The sequence below is a fragment of the Dromiciops gliroides genome, chromosome 1 (genome assembly GCF_019393635.1).
Source record: "Dromiciops gliroides isolate mDroGli1 chromosome 1, mDroGli1.pri, whole genome shotgun sequence".
Taxonomy (NCBI): Eukaryota; Metazoa; Chordata; class Mammalia; order Microbiotheria; family Microbiotheriidae; genus Dromiciops; species Dromiciops gliroides.
Genome location: NC_057861.1, coordinates 419261524 through 419282164, shown reverse-complemented (window position 1 = coordinate 419282164; position 20641 = coordinate 419261524). Strand labels below are relative to the sequence as shown.

The following is a 20641-nucleotide window of genomic DNA, read 5'->3' as shown; positions in this document are numbered from 1 at the left end:
TTTACTTAACACTGGCCTACATATAGTTTCTGACCAAATACTTAATCCAGTTTTACAATAAGGTACTGTAAATACCCCATAAAAGAAAAAAAGAAAAAGAAAAAAATCAGACTTCTCTGGTACAAAGGGAAGGCCAAAAAATTTTACACAGATTTTCCAGATCACTGTACTCCAATGCTCCTAATCCCTGTGATGTAGAATGAAAAGGCCTATCTGACCTCACAAGGTCATTTTAAGCATCTCTTGCGTCCATCCATGTCTCCCATGGTTCTTTGGAGCTGATAGCCTTTAGTGGTACTTGCACCTTTGAAGCCCCAGATCCAGGCCTAGAACTTCCTGGCCCTTACCCAATCAGTTGATTTAGACATCAGCTTTTTTGAAACGGATCTACCTTTCATCCAGAGCTGGGCCTCTTCCTGAGTTGCTGTTAGGGAATAGAGGTAAATTGGGTAAAGGATCTTCGTATGCAGCCTAAAGGAGGCCAGAGTGAACATAGTTGCTCTGCCTCCTGCTACACAGACACATGCAGATAGCCCAGTATTAATGAAATGTGGCCAGTAAGACACGATAACTGGGCTTCCAGTTTGAGTGCAGGCATTCACATATACCAGCCCTGAGACAGGCCTGGCAGAGAAAATGCTGAGGAAGCCTTGCAAGCCTCAGTCACCACTAGAACTTTACTTTGGCATATCACATATACACACTGAACTCTCCATGTCCGCTTGTACCCAGCATGCTTAGAGATGCCCTCTCTCCCCGTGCCTCATATTCCAAGTGCTCACACATCTGGACCTGTATGCTTCCAGATGTGTAGGCGGCTGGCAAATATACACACTTAGGTATAATCTTGGCTTCTCATGCTCTGGGCAAGGTTCTTGCAGCTCTATAAAACCATCTTTGGAAAGGATAAGTTATTCATTCTGACTACCTCAAAGGCAGAGCCCTTTTGTAGAACCTAGGGATGCTGACATCCATGTTCCATTGACTACAAGCCCACATTCACAGGGAGCTTGGGCTCCAGCCTGGTTGAAGAACAGCTTTCAACCACTTCTTTACTTCCATGACTCACCATCTTTGGTCTGGCATGGGGAAGCTGTTGTTTCCTTAGCTATTTATGGAGAATTTAAAGGGGGCATAATGGAGAGCAGTATGGTATCAGATCAGATGCCCTCCATGTGATACCTCAATCTGACCTGCTTCTCTACTGATTGCCTTTCCCCTTATCCTGTCAGATACCACTAACTCCCTCTCCAACACTACTCTCTTCCTTTCCCGGGCCCTGCCCCCAGCCTATGACTCCCAGGTCTAAAACAGAACCTGCACTTGCTTTTGTGTATAAAGTGACATTTCCGACATGGTAGGGTAGGCCTTCCTCCATCAGTCTGATGATCCAGGGCTCTCTTTAAAACGCAGAATAGTTGTTGTGACATATGTGGTTGGTGGAGAGGGGTTGTATATATGTAATGTGTGAGGGGATGATTCCATTTCTGCCCCAAATGGGAGCCTCCTGGGGTATAAAATGCCTGTTCTATGATTCACTGCCTAATTTTGTCAATTAAAGGGAGAGGTGATATGTTCTCGTGTGAGGGAAAAAAAAAACACATTTAAAAAGTTCTTTGTCCTTTTCTTACATTTGTGAATATTATTGTTGAGTTGTTTTCAGATATGTCCGATTCTATGTGACCCTATTTAGGTTTTCTTGACAGAGATACTGGACTGGTTTGCCATTTCCTCCTCCAGCTCATTTTACAGATAAGGAACTAAAGCAAACAGGGTTAAGTGACTTGTCCAGGGTCACACAGCTATTAAGTGTCTGAGGCTGGATTTTAACTCAGGTCCTCCTGATTCCAGAGCTATATCCATTTCATCACATTAGCTGTCCATGTCAACATTTTACAGACAAGGTAATTGAAACCAAGAAACTGAATAACTGCAAGAAGGCAAACTCACATTCAATCCAAGTTTTTCTTAAATTTCTATTTTGTCTTAGGTTTTATGCTAAGTATTGGAGGTACAAAGACAGAAAAGAATATCAGTCCCTGCCCTCCAGGAATTTGTATTGTACAACGGATTTGCAAATAATGCAAATGGGGGGAGGCATACCTTTCATGTTATTCTTTTTAAAAACTGACAATTTTTTTAATTAAAAGTATTTTAAATATTTTAAATTAAACATAATCTTTAAATACCTTAAAATAATTTTAAGATATTTGAAGACTAAAATAATTTTTAAAATTAAAAATAATTTCAAAACAATTTTAAAATTAAAAATGATTTAATCCCTTATTTTATTTATTTGTGTAAAATTTTAAATTAATATTTTAAAAATATTTTTAAATTAAAAATTTTTTAAACTTTAAAAATAATTTTAAAATTTAAATAGTAATTTTTAAAAATTGGAATAGGAGGTCATATTCAGTAGAGATGGATATAAAATCCTACACCAAAGTTGTTTGGGGGTTTTTTGAGTCAATCATATATGTACATATAAGGTAACCAGCAGTTCCATAAACCAGACTGTGTGTTTCAATTAACTGTAGGGTCAATATGAGATAAAATTTTGACTTACCAAAAAGAGTGCATACAGTTTTTACTATGATACTTTAAAAGAGCTGAGATTTCATTAGTGTGGAATAACAAACTACATTTAAGATAGACCAATCCACAACTTATTTTGGACATTGTTGGCCTCCCTGCACTTTTGCACTGGTCAGTCTTACCCAGTTTGGGGCATCATTTTTTTTTGTTTGTTTTTGTTTTTGCGGGGCAATGGGGGTTAAGTGACTTGCCCAGGGTCACACAGCTAGTAAGTGTCAAGTGTCTGAGGCTGGATTTGAACTCAGGTCCTCCTGAATCCAGGGCCGGTGCTTTATCCACTTCACCACCTAGCTACCCCCATCATTTTTTTAAAGAAGGAAATTTTCAAAATGAAGTGCTTGCAGAGGAAGGTAACCAAGAGGATTTAGAACCTGGAAATCCTGAATATGAAGAACATTTGAAGGAATAGGAATTTTTATCTTTTAAAGGTAGAGACTTAAGAGGGGGTGAGATCTCCCAATCATTTGCAGGCTAACCACATGAAAAAGACATTAAACTGATTCTGTATAACTAGAGCCCTAATTCTTCCGTGTGGGTGTGGGTGTGGATGTAGGTGTGGGTGTGGGGGGAAATGCAAGTACAAGGAGAAGGATTTCACTTCAATGGATTTTGGCACTTCGGTGGATCCATGGACTCATTTCTCTGTGTGTTTTCCCCTGCTGACATGGATTGCAACCCATGGCTTCCTTTACAACCCTGTGCGAGTCTCATTGATGTCTACTCATGAATTCTCTGCAAAGGATCTTCACATTCTGGGCATCCTAACATTCCATGGGTAACAATGCAGGATCCAGGAAGTCTTTGTTAACTTTTTTCTCTAACCATATGACCTGCCCACCTTCTTTTCTGATCATGTTTCCTAAATGGTATCTTTTAAACCTCTTGCTCAACTAATTTTTACAAATAGACTGTGGCTTATTTATACCCACCATGCATTTCTCCATGATTCTGAGCATCACTGGGTCATTAAAAATTTTAGTTTTTCATATAATGTTCAATGATGCTTGCATACAATGAGGATATATATATGTATATATAAAAATTTAAAAACTATATATATACACATAAATGCTTTTTGATATCTATCAATAATCATTTAAGTACCTATTATATGCCAGGTATTCTGACAGATGCTGAGGCTACAACAGCAAGCTCCACTATTTGGCACAAAGGAATTCATATTTAGTCAGGGGAGGTAATCTTTACATCTATAAGTATTTACAAAATCAATGCCAGGCCATGGGTGGGGGGAGATCCTTCAAGTTTTTACTGTCTTTTGACAGTGCTTAAGCTGAGTTTTGAAGGAAGCTAGGGATTCTCAGAGTCAGAGTTGAGAAGGGATCAAATGTCAGATGGGCAGATAGCTTTTGCAAAGGCATGGAGATGGGAAATGGAAATGGGAATATGTTAGGATTAACAAGGTCAATCGGGTTTGATTGAAGAGTGCACAAAAGGGAGAAATGTATGACAAGGCTGAGAAGGTAGGTTGTGGAGGGTTTTAGATGCCAAATAGTGGTGTTTATATTTTATCTTAGAGGTGATAGGGAAAACTGGGGTTTATTGAGCTGAAGAGTGATGTGGTCAGACAAGTGAGTTCAGAAAAATCACTTTGGCAGATAAATAGAGGACATATTGAATGGGGAAAGATTTGGCTAGTAAGACCAACATAGATGAAAAATGGCTATTCTGATTATAACATGCATTTGGATGAATAATCTATTGAATTCACCATTGGTATATATTTATACAGGAGAGCATTTGTGAAACTGCATAGCCATTTTTAAAATACCAAACCATTTTCTGCACAAAATCCCAGAATTTCATGCTAATGTTAGGGATACAAGTACACACTAACCAGGACCAAACTCTGGATGTCTAAGTATGTGAGTATTTATGCATGTATATGTGTGTATGCATGTATATGTAGGTGTATATATGTATGTGTGTACATATTTGTGTATACATGTGTTTTATATGTACACAGTTCATGTGTATAGATCCATATACACGTGTATACATAGTATGTATATGTATATATGCAGTACATGTATATGTATACATACTTATATTTATCTTTTTCAAAGATTGTAATGTTCTATGACATATATAGTGTAGATGGATATAAATAGATGTATGTGTATGTGGGCATATTCATAAATATTATAGTAATAATAAAAATAATGTTTATAAAGTGTTTAGTATGTGCCAGGCTCTCTTTTAAGCACTTTACAATTATTATCTCAATCGACTAACCTCAACAACCCAGAGAGATAGGTGTTATTCACATTTTACACACGAGGAAACTAAGGCAAACTGAGGTTAAGTGACTTGCTCAGGGTCACACAGCTGGTAAGAACTTGAGGCCAAATTTGAACTCAGGTCTTTCTGACTCTAGGCCTGCTGCTCTACTCACTGTATCACCTACCTCTCACAAATACAGAGGTAAATGCTCTATCCAATAAACCCTGCTGCTTTCTTGTTAAGTAATGCAATGGGCTGCCTTTTGACATTGTAATTTAAGTTTACCATTGTCACCCAGGAGCATGCTGAAGCCAGGGCAAACTAATTCTCAAGAACTGACTGTATACTTTTTAGTGTGAGCATTCGACACTCAGAATTCAGTAAATGCTGCAAGTCAGTGTATGATTTATTATTTTGTTGATTGTCTAGACTTAAAGTGATGGAGAAAATGTTAATAACTCAGAATACATTTTAAAGTATGTTATTGTATATATTTTAAAAATATTTTTAGTCAGTTGTCAAATATCTACCAGCACACCCTGCCATCATGGGCAACATTCAAGCTATAAGCCCATCTCTTGGGGGATTGTAACATATAAATGATTCCTAAAACATTTGCTGCATACTGCCTGGAGCCCTCTATATCCCCCTCTATTCATGCTTGGCATTAAGGTACCTCCTACTTTATCAACAGCCTAACTTATAACCTAGGGTGACCAGATACCCAGTTATTCTATTAATGTGACAAGAAGTTCTGCTGTGCCCATGTCTCTTTCCCCTAGCCATAGCTTCTCTATTGATAGTTGAGATTGATTCACCTGACTTAGCCGATCCATGTAAGGTTGGAGAGAGAAGAGGCTTGTAAAATGAGATAATCTTTTAACGTCTCTTGACACCTATAATCAGAAATCCAGTAAAATATATATTAATCCTATGGGCAAGGCATCATGGTAGGCCCTGGGGAAACAACATGAAAATGACATAATCCTTACCTTAGGTCAAAAAGAGTCAACAGTCTAATAGGGAAAACATGCCATATGTGGCACAGTGGATAGAGTGCTGGGCCTAGAGTCAGGAAGACCTGAGTTCAAATCTAGCCTTGTCTACTTACTAGCTGTGTGATTCTGAGCAAGTCACTTAACCCTCTTGGCTTTGGTTTTCTCATTTGTAAAATGAGCTGGAGAAGGAAATGGCCAACCAGTCCAATATCTTTGCCAAGAAAACCCCAAATATGCTCACAAAGAGTCATACATGACTGAAATAACTGAACAAGAAGAGAAATATGATTATAAAATTGAATTTTGGAGACACAGGAGAGATCCAGTCAGAAACCTCTTGGAGAATTTGAAGAGGGAAAGATCATTTCTATGGGGAAGTAGGGGGAGTTTGACTCTTGAGTTTCTGGAAGGGGACACGTGACTATTTCCTCCTTGCTGTTGTCTTATAAAGCCAAGAGTCTGCCTACAAGCTGTGGACTAAGTTCTCAAACCTCTGCCTCAGTGGTGGTTTTGCTGTCCTTATACATTTCCTTTATTTTGTAGCTCAAAAAGTAAACATCCAAATGGTTATTTCATGAGATGCACTTGCATTGGTGTACATTTCTGCAGCAGTTAGGAAGGCATATTAATTATTTCAGATATCTCCACTTAGAAAGAGAACACCAGCTGGGTGTGGTGACACACACCTGTAATCCCTGCTTCTGGGGAGGCTGAGGCTGAGGCCATTGGATTGCTTGGAACTCAGGAGTTCTGAGTTGCAGTGGGATAAGCCAATTGGCACTCCATTAATCAGCACCAGAGAGTTGGGGTGGGGGTAGGCACTTTGCTGCCTGTTGTGGTTGTTGTTGTTAGTTATATCTGACTCTTGGCGACCCCCTTTTCTTGGTAGAGTTACTGGAGTGGTTTGCCATTTCCTTCTCCAGCCCATTTGACAAATGAGGAAGCCAAAGCAAAGTAGGGTTAAATGTCTTGCCCAGAGTAACACAGCTAGTAGGTGTATGAAGCTGAATTTGAAGTCAGGTCTTCCTGACTCCAGGCCCAGAGCTCTATCCACTGCACCACTTAGCTGCTCCACCTAGCTTCCTAAGGAGGGATAAATCAACCCAGGTCACAAATAGCAAGTCAAAGTTCCCATGCTGATAAGTAGTGGGATTGGACCCATAAGTGGCTGGCTGCTGCATTTCCAGTCTGAATGAAATGGGAAGAGTCAGTCTCAAAAAAAAAAAAAAAACAGCTGGATTTCTGGATCAAATTTTCCACACTTAACTAGCCTGAACTTGTATTCCAAATTGCAGAATCAAATAGAGGGAATACAGGATAGTAACAAGTACAGTGCCTTAGACTCAGAAGACCTGTATTTGCTCTGCTCTGGCACTTAACTGGTCATGTGACCCTAGGCAAGTCACTTAAGCTCCCTGAGCCTCAGTTTCCTCAACTCATAAAATAGAAATGATACTTTCCTCTATTCACATAAAGATGAACCATTTTTTAATCTACTATCATTAGACATTGAAGACATTTCCTTATATGGAGGCAACCTGTTGAACTCTGTAGCCAGTGCCAATTTGCCAACCTGCTAAGATTTTCCGTCCTATTTTTCAGAATTTAGTAAAATACATACTAGAAATGGACTCAAAAGTCAACCTGAATGATCTCAAGAAAGTGTTAATAAATGATCTGTAATAATAGGAAAAGAAGTGACCCTTCCAACATCTTTCTATGATACAAATGAAGGTTTGATATCTAAATAAGGAGATGAAGCAGAGGAAGAAAACTATAGACTGATATCTCTAATGAACATTGACACAAATATTTAAAATTCAATACTAGCAAATAGGTTACAAAACATATTCAAAATATTATATTCTATGACCAGATTAGATTTATACCAAGAATGTGTGGTTAGTTCAACATAAGGATAATTATAAACATAATAAATTATGTTAGTAATATAAATATACAAATAAACATGATTATTGAAATAAGTGCTAATCAAATGTGCATGTTGACAAATAGAACATTGTCCCAATATTGATCCAGCCTATTTGCTTTTTTATGTCCATTCCCATTATAGTGTCGTTGGAGAATTATTGCAATGTTTGTTGGTCATTCTCCAAATGGTCCCTAATCTGCTGTTTGTTTCAATGCTAACTCTATATTAAACTTGTACAGCTATCCCAAGACCAATAAAGAGATGTATATTTCTTCCCCATTTCCTTCGGGGCAACCATATAGTAACATAAATCAACAAATTTTGTTATTACTAATTAAGTGGTTATGAATGCTAAGAAAGGAAAGGAATGTATATCATACCATCAATCACCTCAAAGGCAGGTGATTCCTTTGGAAGACTGGAATGAATGTTCATGAATCTATCCTCACACAGATTATGAAGTTCATTCTTGATAGCACTGTAGGACACCACTAAAATAAATCAATAAGTTATCAACTAGGAGTAAGTGACACGTGCCTGTCTTATTTCAAAAAAAGTCTAAGAGGAAAAGAACAAGAGAAATTGGTTCCTGGGAAATATATCCCTAAACAGAAAAACAAAGCTTAATACATCAATCAATCAATGTGCATTTATTAAATGCCTACTCAAAGCTCACAGTTTAATGATTCAGTACAAGTGGAAAGCAAGGGTATTAGCTTTGCAACCTGCTTCATAGGTCAATAATACAAGTGGTGTCCACAGATGGTAAGGTAATTCTTAACTATGTTGGTTAGTTGTTTTTCAGTCACGTCCAACTCTTTGTAATCTCATTTGGGGTTTTCTTGGCAGAGATGCTGGAGTGGTTTGCCATATTCTTCTCTATATCATTTTACAAAATGAGGAAACTGAGACAAACAGGGTTAAGTGACTTGCCCAGGGTCACATAGCTAGTAAGTGTCTGAGGCTACATTTGAACTCGGAATATGAGTCTTTCTGACTCCAAGCCTGGCATTTTATCCACTGTGTCACCTAGCTGCATTACCCAGCTAATGGCTTGCCCTAATATGATACTTTAAGAGAGGAAAACGAGTCCTGCAAATGATTAAAGTCACATAGTACAGTGGAAATAATTCACAGACTATTATGGTTACCCGACGTTGTCCTCTAGACAATCCTCTGAGGCCCAGGAGGGGTCTTTGGGTTTGAATCATGATTCTACCACTTATTCCTGTAAGTCTTTGAGCAAGTTATTTAACCTCTGGCCTCTGATAAGGTACTTATCTGAAACATGAGGGAGTCAGACTAGATAACTTCCCGAAGTCCCTTCCAGATATAAATTTATGTTGTGATTCAGAAGCTACACTTGTCATGGTCAGAAGGTTGGGGTAATTTTCCAGAGGGCAAGGATGGGCAATCAGTCATTGGGTCTATGCAAAATAGTCCAAAGGCATGCAGTTAACAGAGCCAGGGCTTGGTAAACACAACTTGATGGAACATGTAAATTAACACAAAGCTTGAAATGCCTAGTAACACATCAATTTAATTAGAGTGCCTGCTTTAGGCCTGAGAGGCATGATTCTGCATCATCTTTTCCTCATTTGTATGGCTACGGCATTCCTCATTTCCCACCTGGATGCATTATTTTGGGACATCTCTGACTGAATTCTCCACTATGTCCCAGGAAGCTCATTATTGGGAAAACATCATCATTCTGAAAGATCAAGTCAGCTTTAGTATTCATACCTCATCACAACCCTCTACCCTTCTGATTGGAATATGGAACCATAAACACCAAAATCTCTATTTAAAGAGGGGTCTTAGAACAGACATTCTTCATTCCCCACCTGGCTGCACTACTTTGGGATTTCTCTAATTTCTCCATCCTGCCCTCACATTGGGTACCTTCCCCTGAACCTTCTCGGTTTCATTTTGTGTGCTTTCTTTCCCCATTAGATTGTAAGCTCCTCAAGAGCAGGACTTATCTTCCTATTATGCATTCTCAGCACTTAGCATAGCACCTGGCACATAGCTGGTATTGAATAAATGTTTATTTACTATTGATCTTAGGTGCTAATAATATCATGCATCACTGCCTAGAACTGTTAGAGTCATATACACAGCTGCCCATACACAGATGCATAAGAGCTGCACACCAGTGAATTTAACTTAAAAAAAAGTTAGGTGGCAATGTTTATTTTTTTTGTAATAAACATTTTTATTTATAGTTTGTGGTTCCAAATTTTATCCTTCTTTCCCTCCCTCCCCTCCCCCTTCCCCGAGGCAGATATGGGTTATATATGTATGATTACATAAAACATTAACATATTTGTCATTTTGTATAAGCAAACTTGATTAAAAGAAAAATGAAAGTGAAAAATAGCATGCTTCAGTCTGTTCCATCAATATCAGTGCTTTCTTTGGATGTGGATAGTATGTTTCACGAATAGTCCGTTGGGACTGTCTTGCATCATTATATTGTTGAGAATGGTCAAGGCATTCACAGTTCTTCATCAAACAAGATTGCTGTCTTTGTGCACAATGTTCTCTTCGTTCTGATTACTTCACAATACATCATTTCATACATGTCTTTCCAGGCCTTTCTCAAGTCATTCTGCTTGTCATTTCTTTTTTTTGTTGTTTTTGTTTTTGCAGGGCAATGAGGGTTAAGTGACTTGCCCAGGGTCACACAGCTAGTTAAGTGTCAAGTGTCTGAGGCTGGATTTGAATTCAGGTCCTCCTGAATCCAAGGCCAGTGCTTTATCCACTGCGCCACCTAGCTGTCCCTGCTTGTCATTTCTTATAGCACAATAATATGTCACCACCATCATATACCACAGCTTATTTAGCCATTCCCCAATTGATGGGTATTCCTTTGATTTCTGATTCTTAGCCACAACAAAAAGCGTTGCTATAAATATGTTTGTACAAGAATCTCTTTTTTTCTTTTTGGGGATGTCTTTGGGATATAAACCTAGCAGTGGTATTTATGGATCAAAGGGTATGCATACGGGGCAGCTAGGTGGCGCAGTGGATAAAGCACTAGCCCTGGATTCAGGAGGACCTGAGTTCAAACCCAGCCTCAGACACTTGACACTTTCTAGCTGTGTGACCCTGAGCAAGTTACTTAACCCTCATTTCCCTGAAAAAAAAAAGAACTTACATTTTAAAAAAGTATGGGGAAGCTAGGTTGCACAGTGGATAGAGCATTGGCCTTGGAGTCAGGAGGACCTGAGTTCAAATCCAGCCTCAGATACTTGACACTTACTAGCTGTGTGACCCTGGGCTAGTCACTTAACCCCAATTGCCTCACCAAAAAATAAAAAAAAGCATATGCATAATTCTATAGCCCTTTGGGCATCACTCCAAATTGCTCTCCAGAATGGTTGGATCTTTTCACAACTCCATCAACAGTGGATTAGCATCCCACCTTTCACACATCCCCTCTAACATCCAATAGTTTCTGTTTTTGTATATATGCCACTCTGATAGATGTGAGGTGATACCTCAGAGTTGTTTTAATTTGCACTTCTCTGGTCAATAGTGATCTAGAGCATTTTTTTCATATGATTATAGATGGCTTTGATTTCTTTTGTCTGAAAACTGCTGTTTGTATCCTTTGACCATTTATCATTTGGGGAATGCCTTGTATTTTTTTTTAATTAATTTGACTCAGTTCTCTATATATTTGAGAAACGAGGCCTTTATTAGAGATATTTGTTTCAAAAATTCTTTCCCAGTTTTCTACTTCCCCGGTATCTTCGTTATATTAGTTTTGTTTGTGTAAAGCTTTTTAATTTATATAATCAAAATTATCTATTTTACATTTTATTTTACTCTTTATATCTTCTTTGGTCCTAAATTCCCTCTTTCTACCCTTAAAACTGACAGATAAACAGTTCCATACTTCTTAATTTGTATGGAATCATCCTTTATGTGTAAATCATGTACCCATTTTGACCTTATTTTAGTATACAGTGTGAGATCTTGATCTATACCTATTTTCTGCTATACTGTATTTCCCAGCAGTTTTTGTTCTAAAAGCTTGGATCTTTGGGTTTTTCATATACTAGATTATTATAGTCATTTACTGTGGTATAATTTTTATCTATTCTATTCCACTGATCTACCCCTCTATTTCTTAGCCAGTACCATATTGTTTTGATAATTACCACTTTATAATACAGTTTGAGGGGGCAGCTAGGTGGCGCAGTGGATAGAGCACCAGCCCTGGAGTCAGGAGGACCTGAGTTCAAATCTGGCCTCAGACACTTAACACTTACTAGCTGTGTGACCCTGGGTAAGTCACTTAACCCCAATTGCCTCACTAAAAAAAAATTAAAAATTAAAAAAAATAATACAGTTTGAGATCTGCTACTGCTAGACCACCTGCTTTTGTATTTTTTCATTGATTCCCTTGATATCCACGAACTTTTGTTTTTTTTCCTGATGAATTTTATTATTTTTTCTAGCTCTGTAAAATATTTTTTCATAGTTTGATTGGTATAGTACTAAATAAATAAATCAACTTAAGAAGGATTGTCATTTTTATAATATTGGCTCTTCCTCCCTATGAGCAATTAAAATTTTTCCAGTTGTTTAGATGTGACTTTATTTATTTATTGTGGTTCTGGTCATATAGTTGCTGTGTTTGTCTTGCAAGGTAGACTCCCAAGTATTTTATATTGGCCATAGTTATTTTAAATGGAATTTCTCTTTTTATCTGTTGTTGCTGGACTTTATTGGTCATGTATAGAAATGTTGATGATGATTTATGTGGGTTTATTTTGTATCCTGCAACTTTGCTAAAGATGTTAATAATTTCAAGTAGTTTTTTAGTTGATTTTCTAAGTATAACATCATATCATCTGCAAAGAGTGATAGTTTTGTTTCCTCATAACCTATTCTAATTCCTTTAAATTTTTTCTTCTCTCATTGCTATAGCTAACATTTCTAATACAATATTAAATAATAGAGGTGATAATGAGTATCCTTGCTTCACCCCTGATTGTATTGGGAAGGATTTTAGGTTATCCCAATTACAGATAATGCTTGCTGATGGTTTTAGATAAATAGTACTTATCATTTTAAGGTAAGCTCCTTTTATTCACATACTCTCTAGTGTTTTTAATAGGAATGGGTGCCATATTTTGTCAAAGGCCTGTTCTGCATCTATTGAGATAATTATATGATTTCTGTTGCTTTTGTTATTGATATGGTCAATTATGCTGATAGTTTTCCCAATATTGACCTGCATTCCTGTTATAAATCCCACCTGGTCATATTGTATGATCATTGTGATATATTACTGTAATCTGTTTGCTAGTATTTTATTTAAAATTTTTGCATCAACATTAATTAGTGAGATTGTTTTATAATTTACTTTCTGTTTTGGATCTTCCTGGTTTGGGTATCAGCACAATATTTATCTTATAAAAGGAATTTGGTAGAATTCTTACTTCACTTATTTTTGTTATATAGAGTATTGGGATGGGGGCATCTAGGTGGTGCAGTGGATAAAGCACTGGTCCTGGATTCAGGAAGACCTGAGTTCAAATCTGACCTCAGACACTTGACACTTACTAGCTGTGTGACTCTGGTCAAGTTATTTAACCCCCATTGCCCTGCCAAAAAAATTTACTTGTGAATCCATCTGGTCCTGGGGTTTTTTTTCTCAGGAGTTCGTTGATGGCTTATTCAATTTCTTTTTCTAACATTGTCTTATTTAAATATTCTATTTCTTCTTCTGCAAATCTGAGTAATTTTTATTTTTGTAGATATTCATCCATTTCATTTAGATTATCAAATTTATTGGAATACAATTGGGAGCAATAGTTCCTAATAACTGTCTTAATTTCCTCTTCATTGGTGGTGTGTTTACCACTTTCATTTATGATACTAGTAATTTGGTTTTCTTTCCCTTTTTAAATTAAATTTACCAATGGTTTATCTATTTTATTGTTTTTTATAAGACCAGCTTCTAGTTTTATTTATTAATTCAATGGTTTTCTTACTTTAAATTTTATTAATTTCTCCTTTGATTTTTAGGATTTCCAATTTCATTTTTAGTTGGTGATTTTTAATTTGTTCATTTTCTAGGTTTTTAAGTTGCATGCCCAATTCATTGATCTGCATTTTCCTATTTTATTGATTGTAAGGAGTTAGGGATTATAAACTTTCTCCTAAAGAATTGCTTTGGCTGCGTCCTATAAATTTTGATATGTTTTCTATCATCTTGTCATTTTATTTAATGAAATCATAGATTGTTTTTATGATTTGTTCTTTGACCCATTTGTTTTTTAGGATCAGATTATTTAATTTCCAATTGTTATTTGATCTATGAGTTTTGAAATTTGGTTATGATGTTCTGGGGAGTTTTTATTTTGGGATCTCTTTCAGATGGTGATTGGTGGATTCTTTCAATTTCTATTTTGCCATCTGGTTCTAATATTTCAGGCAAGTTTTCTTCGGTAATTTCTTGAAAGATATTGTCCACATTTTCTTCTATTTTTTAACTTTGTAACTTTTGTTTTATTGTATCTTGGTGTCTTATAGAGTCATTAGTTTTTATTTGTTGAATTCTTATATTTAAAGAATTATTTTTGTCAGTGACCTTTTGTACTTTCTTTTCCATTTGGCTAAATCTGTTTTTTAGGGAGTTATTTTCCTCAGTAAATGTTTGTATTTCTTTTTCATGGTTCTCTTGCATTATTTTTATTTCTTTCCACAATTTTTCTTCTACTTCTTTAATTTACTTTTTAAAGCTCTTCCAGGAATTCTTTTTGGGCCTGAGACCAATTTAGATTTCTCTTTGAGGCTTCACCTGTAGCCATTTTGTTACTATTATCTCCCTCTATGTTTATGCCTTTATTTTCCTTATCCCTGTAGTAACTGTCAATAGTCAAGTTTTTTTGTTGGGTTGTTGTTTTTTTGTGTGCCCTGATGTTTTTATTCCAGTTGGGTTCTATTCCTAAAGTGTCCCAAGGTTTGTGCTAAGGCTCTGGGTCTTATTGGTGTTTTTCACTGGGCTTCAGGGCTTAGCTGCTTGCTTCTGCTGGATTGCCAAAGTTAACAAAGTCTTTCTGGGGGCTGGTCATGGAGGAGTGATCTTGTTGTTGGTCGGCCCCAGGGGTAGTGCCTTACTGCTGGGTTACTCTGTTAGCAGGACCTCTCTGCTATCAGGCCCTGGAGGAGTAATTTTGTTTCCCAATCTGCCCCAAGTGATTGTGTGGGGGGGGAGGGGTCCTGTTGCTGTGTTGCTATGGTAACCCATTCACTCTGCTAGCAAGCCCTGGAAGGGTAATTTTGTTTTGTTCTGCTGAGTCTCTGCTGGTGGTTTGCCCTGGAAACAGTCTCTGTGCTGCGAGGTTGCAGGGGTGGGAATTTGCTGTTGACCAGTCTTGGATGGGGTTTCACTACTGGTCAGCAGTGGGGTCTAAGTCTCCCTGGTGGTCTCTGCTAGCTTCAGGGTACCTGTTGAGCATCCCTGCTATGCTTCCCTGACTGCTTACCTGCCCAGGAAGCTGCTAGCTTGCATGTGGGGTGGCGCCTCCCCTGGTGGATTGCCCCAGGCTCAGAGCCCTGCTTCAGGCCCCCCCGCTGTGAGCAACTGCTGCTGGCACTGCAAATGCTGCTGCTTCTGGATCTCACTTCCCTCCCACCCAGGTAAGACAGATGTTTCCTGCCAGGCTGGTAGGCTGTTTCTCTGCTCCTGGAATGATTCAGAGGTAGCTTTATGCCTGTTTGAAGGGGAGATCTGTGAGAGCTCCCGTGGGTTGCTTCCTCACTCAGCCATCTTCGTACAGGAAGTTGGCAATGTTTGAATTATCACAGATTTGCACTGAGACCATAATTAACTTATTTGATGTCCAGGAACCCATCCTGAACCACCAGGTAGTGAATTCCCACACCACAAATACGAAAGGACTTCTGATGACCCTTTCACCCCTTCCCTAACTCAGGGCTTCCCTAACTCAACCATCAATCAGTTTGAATGATTAAAAGGCTTGAATGAGATGGAAGTCGCCAGCCTATTGCTTTTGGTGAGTTGAAGGACCACCAGGTTTTACCATCCATCCTCATCCCTGACTTTAGCACTGTCACCACACCTACTGATCTAACCATGGAAGAGCCTTAGTAACCTTGCTAATATTCTACAGCTGAACTTTCAGGTCTTTTCTCCACCCAACGAGAGCCTGAGCTCTTTGAGGGCAAGGACTATATTGATTTTTCTCTTTCTATCCCTAACACTTAGTACAGTGCTTGGCACAAAATAATACCACTAACATGCTTTTTCTTTCATTCATTCACTCATTCTTTCATTCATTCATACAGTCAATTTCAGTGATTTTATCACCTCACTGGGAGATTATATACAATAGGATTATTGAAAGCATGTGAAACTGAGTAATAACTTTGAATGGCAGACACAACCATGGAGTAGTTATTTAATCTTTGAAATTTGCTTAACTTCTTGGCCTCAGTGTTGTCCTCAGTAAAATAGGGAAATAATAATTTTCCCTCCCCTAACTCATAGGAACTATTGTGAGGAAATTGCTTTTGTACATATTAAAGCCCTATTAAATATGAGTTGTTATAGTTACCATAATGATAAATATGAACCTTACATGGAAAGGAATTGACTTATAAATACTTTTAGATTAACTATGCCTGCTTGGCAAGAAAGCAAATATCTTTGTTACAGGAACTCTTTAACTATCTGTTAGGAAGAGTGAAACATCTTAGCATAATAATTGAGTTAGTTGGGATCTCAGTATGCTTATAGAAAAATTGGTTTGACCTTTGTCAAGTGCTGCTGAGTCAGACCTCTTAATGAGCATACACTTACCTATCTCCAAATATAGTACTTACAACTAGCAAAAATCTTAGCATTTCAACAGAAGAATCAAGAACTAAGGATTATTGCAGAAAGAACTTTGAGATTTTCAAAAGGTTTGAAATTTAGTGCCTACCAGAGCATACTAAAAGTTTGGACATCTAGGCTATGAACTCATGAGATCAAGGGCCATTTTTTTTTTTTGCCTTTCTTTGTCTCACCATTATGTAGCACAGTGGCTGGTACATAGCATTTAATAAAGACTAATTGATGACTGGATATGCTTCTTCCTTCAGTTTGGTTGGTATAGTTTCATCTCCATTCCCATTCCTTGCTCCTATTCCACAAAACAAACAAACATTACAAACAAAAACAACAACCACACCAAACCCTATCAGGAATATGGTTATTGTTTCAGGTGAAAGAGAACAGAATTTTATAACCTGTGGTAGTATCACAGAGAGTCTCAGCCTCACAGATGATTGTTTCATTTATTACAGTTACACAAAATCTCAGAATTAGAGAGATCTTGGGGGCCATCTTGTCTAATCCACACCTTAACAAGAATCCTATCTACAACATAACCAGCATAGGCTATCCCAGACACAACAAACTCCGCTTGAAGATTGTCTCAGCCCTCATAAACTTGCCTACTCAATACTTCAAAAAGAATCAGTTTATTGTTTTTACCCAAACTACAGGGCATAGTATGAAATTTTTTTCATTATCTAATTTTTGACAATTGATTTGTAGAAACATTTTCTAGGTTGTGTGTCCTTATAGCTTGGCTTCATAGAAAACACAAGTTTGGAGATGGAATGAAATTTTGAGATTTTTTTTTTTTTTGGTCCAACCCTTCTTGCTGCAAAAAGTCCTCTTTGGTTAGACTGGCAGGAGACAAGATTCTCCCTGTGTTATAGCTTTGGCCATGCAACACCAGCATGGCAATATCCTCTTCTGAGCTTTCACCCCTTGGACTACTTTGGTAAACCCTGGTGTCACAAAAATTGCCTAGGAATCAGAATTCAAATCACTTTGTCTCCAAAAGAAATAAATGAAAGTCACTAATACTAGGCACACATATGTTAAGTACAATCTTCATATGCTTTTTTCTCACTTATTTAGGATGGATGAATGGCTTTAAAGATCAGTTGGGCATTGAAAGCCCTTCAGAACCTGTCTCTGATCTATCTTTCTAAAGTGATTTTTACACGATTCCTCCTTAAACACTTTGCTCTGTCTCACATGGGCTTGTTTTCTGTTCCTTAGCCCAGGGCATTCTATGTCCCATCTCTGTGTCTTTGCATGGGTCATATACCTCTCGGAATGCTTAGATCCTTTCAAACCTCAGGTAAAATGATTTTTAACACGACATCACCACCCTGGATGTTAGTGTCCCCTCACCCATTACTTTGTAACATATACTTTCTAATATATTCGTATTTATTATCTGTCCAGTTGCACAAAACTCTCTCTCTTTTTTTTTTTTTAGTGAGGCAATTGGGGTTAAGTGACTTGCCAGGGTCACACAGCTAGTAAGTGTTAAGTGTCTGAGGCGGATTTGAACTCAGGTCTCCTGACTCCAGGGCCAGTTGCTCTATCCACTGCGCCACCTAGCTGCCCCAAAACTCTCTTATTATTGAAGATTGATCATTCTCTCTTGGTTGAGTTGAGATATCTTGTTTCCAAAGGAAAGTCATTCATTCTGTGGGTTGTCTGATATATTCTCCTCTATGTAACTTCTCTGCTTTCTGTTTGCCATCAGCCTGGATAAATGGCTTTATTTGTGATTTACTATTTGTGGTCTTTGTGTAAGTAACATTTGATGGGAAGGGAGTCAAGCCTCAGATATCAGGTTTGGGGTGCTCCTTCCCATTAAGCGATAGTGATCAGGAGTATAGCTACAACCTGAAATCATTTCCCATGACCAAAATATTTATGGGGAAAATCTATTCCTTTCTCTGAGGAAAGCAGAGGGGCCAGGCCTGATGGTACCATTGCTCCCCCTCCTGGCAGAATCAAAGTTGTCCTTGAAAAAGAGCAGGCAGAGAAGACTCTACGAATCTCCATTCCCATTTCTTTATGAGCCACATATAGGTACACATAACCTCCACAGGTAATACACATGAAAAGATACACTTGCCCTATGTGTATATCTCATTTTCACTAGTAGAATATGAGTGTCATCAGTGCAAAGACAGTTGTCTGATGCATAATTGGTATTTAATAAATATTTTAATGGAATTGATTGGAAAGGTATTCTCTGCTAAAATGGGTCATCTTATTGTTGCTGTAGTTGTTTGTCCTTCATACTTGAAGAGAACCAATGACATCATAAGGTTGGGGTCAAGGTACAGTGTGTTCACCTGTGACTGATCAGTCTAATATGAGCTTGGAAGGCTTTACCACAGGTCAGGCACAAATAGTCCATTTGAAAATTTGGGATGGAGATGTCTCTAGATTTGCACAACTCATGTTTCCTTTGTGCTACTGTGATTCTGCTTTACTCATCAAGAGCAATGTCTTCTTTGATGTGGGCATGCCATTCTGGGCAGTCCTGTGCCAGTGTCTCCCATGTCTCACAATCATCATCCTACATTGTGAAAGAAATGACAAAATAATCCCAATTTGTATCTAATTGAACCATTAAATACCAAAGAATGTTTGTGAGACAACTAAGTAAAATGTTAAAATGCCTCTTGGTACTATATAGACTTACCTAGGGTAGGGTTGGGGTGGGAGTCAGGGTGGGATTGGGAATGGGAGAAGAGAAATAGTCTCCCAGACTGGCTGGAGTATATTGTGTTATCTTGTTCTCTACTTTAAGCATGCCAAACTAGTTCACGTATTCAAGTTTTGTGCTATTCTTCCAATTCCCCCAACCATTATAAAATGAGTTTTAGGCTCCTTGAATGCAGTGATAATGCCTTTCCCACTGTTGTAACTTTTTACATATCTTTCATAACTGAATTGAAATAAAAACAAAACTCAGAACCCAGTATTACCATAAAGATTCTAGATATTGATCTGTATGTTTAGTGTCAGAGCATTAGGTTACAGTAATTTTAGGAATATAATACGGAAAAGAGCAAAAGAAGACTTTTATCTATCTCCTTTTGAATCCTCCCTCTCTATGGACAAGGAAATGTAAACTAAAGCCAAGAGAAATTAAAAGATTCTCCAAGGTCCCTCTGCTAGTTTATGGTCCATGCAGGATTCAAACCCATGTCAGCCCAAATCCCATTCTGTGTCAGTAGCTTTAAAAAAAAAAAAAAGGAAAACAAGGAAGTATGTTGGGGTGAAAGGCAAAGGAGAACATCTTTGAAAAACATGTCTCCATTCACTCCTAGAGGAGTATTTCTTTAAAACCATTCTTTAGCATCTTGTAAAAGATGGAATGACCAAAATGGACTCAAAGCTTGTCTGGAGGAGTCAATGAGGGCAGCTATTTTCAATGTTACTATAATTAGAAAATAAGCCAAGGGGAATAAGATTTCTTATCTCTATATACCACCCCCTAGTATAATATTGATTTTTTTCTTATCCATTTTTAATGTAGAGAATAATGTATTTAACTAATTGTGCATATGCTGCAATCACTGATGTACAACTATGCAAAAATTCTGGGTTATTGTCTTCATTAGTGTTGCTTCCTAGCTGCCTATAAATGACAATAAAAAAAGAAGGAAGTATGTAAGGAAATGAACATTTATTAAGGACTTCCTATGTGCCTGGCACTGTGCTAAGCATTGGGGATACAAATACACGCAAAAAAAGGACAGTCCTTGATGTTAGGGAGGTTACATTCTTTTTTTTTTCAGGGCACTGAGGGTTAAGTGACTTGCCCAGGGTCACACAGCTAGTAAGTGTCAACTCTCTGAGGCCATATTTGAACTCAGGTCTACCTGAATCCAGTGCTTGTGCTTTATCTACTGTGCCACCTAGCTGCCCCCGGGAGCTTACATTCTAATGGGGAAACACAATATACAAAAAGGAGACCAAAAAGCTGTAGTGTGATTGGGGTGGAAGAGGCAGGTA

The 20641-nt window shown here is 37.8% G+C and overlaps 1 protein-coding gene across 1 annotated transcript in view; it reads left to right on the top strand.

Annotated features, from left to right (window-relative positions):
• The window catches only part of LOC122750010 (UDP-GlcNAc:betaGal beta-1,3-N-acetylglucosaminyltransferase 7-like), a 145827-nt gene that overhangs the window by 106192 nt on the left and 18994 nt on the right, over nucleotides 1-20641 (top strand). The gene's annotated exons all lie outside the window — the stretch shown is intronic.